This window comes from Panicum hallii, chromosome 7, assembly GCF_002211085.1.
Source record: "Panicum hallii strain FIL2 chromosome 7, PHallii_v3.1, whole genome shotgun sequence".
In the NCBI taxonomy this organism is placed as follows: domain Eukaryota; kingdom Viridiplantae; phylum Streptophyta; class Magnoliopsida; order Poales; family Poaceae; genus Panicum; species Panicum hallii.
The window spans coordinates 16052447-16055899 of record NC_038048.1 but is presented as its reverse complement, the minus strand read 5'-3'; positions in this window follow the sequence as shown (position 1 = coordinate 16055899).

Here is a 3453-nt window from a genome sequence, read left to right as displayed (position 1 = left end):
TGCTAAGCCCATCAAGACTCCTATGGCTATAGATGGACATCTTGATCTCAATGAAGATGGAAAACCGGTCGATCAAAAGGTATATCGCTCCATGATTGGATCTCTTCTTTACCTTTGTGCATCTAGGCCGGATATCATGCTTAGTGTGTGCATGTGTGCAAGATTTCAAGCCAATCCTAAGGAATGTCATTTAGTGGCTGTTAAAAGAATCTTTAGATATTTAGTGCATACTCCAAACCTTGGCTTATGGTATCCCAAGGGCTCCACTTTTGACCTACTTGGCTACTCCGATTCGGATTATGCCGGTTGCAAGGTAGATCGAAAGAGTACAATAGGGACTTGCCAATTTCTTGGTCGGTCTTGGTGTCTTGGAGTTCTATGAAACAAAATTCCGTTGCGCTATCCACCGCCGAGGCCGAGTATGTTGCAGCCGGTGCTTGTTGTGCTCAACTATTTTGGATGACGCAAACCTTGAGTGATTTCGGTTGTGAGTACAAAAAGATTCCTCCCTTGTGTGACAATGAGAGTGCCATTAAACTAGCCAACAACCCGGTCCAACACTCAAGAACCAAGCATATTGACATAAGATGCCATTTCCTTAGAGACCACGAAGCCAAAGGAGATATTGCACTAAGTCATGTAGGAACCGAAAAACAACTAGCCGATATCTTCACAAAGCCTCTCGATGAGCAAAGGTTTTGTTCTTTGAGGAGTGAGCTAAATATTTTGGATTCTCGTAACTTGGCTTGACTTGTTGTATACACTTTGTGTTGATGCTTAGACTAAGAAAATTTCTTTTGTGTGAGTTCTTCAAAAATCTTTGGTGTTGAGATCTTTGGATCTTTCCTTGGCTCAAATGATCATAGTTATGTAATGATGAATGTGGCTGATCATTTTAAGTCAAGGGTCTTATATGTCCATACTTCCAATCATCTTCGTCGAATCAATTTCCTCAAATCAACATCACCTAGGCTCTTATCTCTGGTGGAAGTCGGATCATCCGGCCCTACACCGGATCATCCGACTCTCTACTCTGTTTCCTCTGTTGACCATCGGATCATCCGGCCCTACACCGGATGATCCGGCCCCTTCATCCGGGTCGTATCTGCTATGTACCGGATCATCCGGCATCCCACCGGATGATCCGGCTTCTTCCCTCTATCAGCAGTCGGATCATCCAGCCCAACACCAGATGATCCGGCCCTGGCACTTCACCTATATAAGAACTGACCGTTTGGAACCCTAGGTTTCATTCTTATTTCCTCTGCCGGCCACTTTTCTCTCCAAAAATTTGCGCGGCGATTTTTCAACCCAATCAAGATTTCTTCGTGCCCTCTTGTGCCTTGCTTCCCCCGCATCGGAAGATCCGGCATTACTCCGGAACTTCATTTCAAATCACGCGGGAAACTTGAAGGTATTTCTTTCAAAATCTTCTCGCCCCGATCTCTCAATGTAGGATGTCTTAGGCAATTTCCTCCAGTGAATCATCTTCTTTACCCATATAGAGGTCATGCCTAGAGTTTCATACGTTTTGGTGGGCTAGTTTCTCGGATTCATGAATTTGGGGTTCATCCCCGAGCAGGGCCGGATGACCCGACAGTTGGCCGGATGATCCGGCCCCCGGATCATCCGACCTAGGGTCGGATCATCCGTCCCTGCCCTGAGATGCACAACAAGCTCATGAATTCATCTCGTTCTCTCGATCCATATCCTGAATTCTTGTTAATCTTTTGATCTAGATGGTGAGGGAAAAGGTGACAAAGAAGAAGGGTCCTCCCACCAACTCCGAATCCACAGAGTATGAAACCGGCTCCGACGGAGAGGTGTATATCAAGGAAAAGACAAGGAAGAATACCGCTCCTCAGAGGAATGTTAGAGGACGAGGTGCACAAATTCCTCAAGGAAGGGGCTCGACGGCTGCAGGAAGTTCCAGTGGTCGTCCGAGAATGAAGCAAGCTAGCATTTGCCGTCCCACAGATGAGTATGCTGATGACATCGATCTTTCATATCTTGAAACCATGGTTCTTAGCATCATGCGTCCAACTCGTGGCGCTCATGACCCGTCAATGGTGAACTACAAGAGGGGTGGCAACTCTATATCAACACTTCAATATAGTGAAGATCCCAGATATGTTGAGCGCAGCTTCTTTGGAGATGTTCGCTTTTGGTTTCCTCACCAAGCTGATTGGTATGAGTCCGTCATCATTACCAAGAAATATGTTACCACTGAGATGAGGTGGATCGATTGGGACTACCTAAAGCGGTTGTCATCACCGGTTAAAGAAGTGGTTGATGCTGTATATGATCGCTGCAGGGAGATGGATCTTGTGGAGATCATGAGTTTCTGATGTGATTGGAATGAGGAGGTTGTGGCTCAATTCTATGCCACACTTTTTGTTGAGCAAGATGGGCGAACTATCCATTGGTCACTTAGAGGAAAGCGTTCCAGATATAACATGGCTCAGTTCAGTACCTTATTTGGTCAGACCGGAGACTCTATGGTCTATGGGGGTGGCTACATTGTGGGTCGTGACACCTCCAAGGTTGACTTGCATGAAGGTAATGAACTTGAGCCCTCCAAGATGCATTTCATGTATGATCGCGCTTATGGAGATATTATATATGGGCAAATCAAGGGGCTCACTCCGTACTACAAGATGCTCAACACTCTCTTTAGGTTCACTCTCACTCCTAGAGGTGGTGACTCTGATAAGATATCCTCTAGAGCCAAGAATCTTCTAGCTCAAATGGCCCCCGATCGTCCCAAATTTGCTGTCATGGAGTTTATTTGGCATGAGATTATTGCTTGTTCATCTGATCCATCCAGTGCATGCCATTATGCTCCATATATATTCCACATGATCAAGGTGGCAACTCAGCTCAACATTGTGCCCAACATCACTCACATGGCCTATCGGTCCAACAAGGGTAAGATCAAGCAGACACTTCATATTGCTGGTCATGGCACGGGGATTTCTGCTTCTGGACCCTTTTTGGGTGCCTATGCTTCGAACTTCACTCCCGGTGCATCATCTTCGCGAGCTGCTCCCCCTTCACCTGCAGGACCATCTACCTCTCGCCGGTGCAAGGCTTCCAAGTCAAAGCAAGGCAAGTTATCCTTTATTGCTCAAGGGATTTTTGCTTGCTTTAATATGTGTCGCCAAAATGCACATGAAATGCGAGAACATAGGAGATATATGGATGAGGAACTCCTCAAGATGGAAAGGAGGCAAAAGGAGTTAATGGCCAAAGTTGACATTCCTCACTCTCCCGTTCGTGAGCCTCGAGACTTTCCTTCTCCACCACCCATCTATAATCCTTGGGATGATTATGTGCCTCAAGAATATCAGTTTGATGATGATGTTGAGCTTGATTATGGAGGACAAGAGTTGCCTTTCCAAGGGGGTCAAGCCCATAGTGATGAGGAGGAAGAGGAAGAGGAAGAAGGCAGCG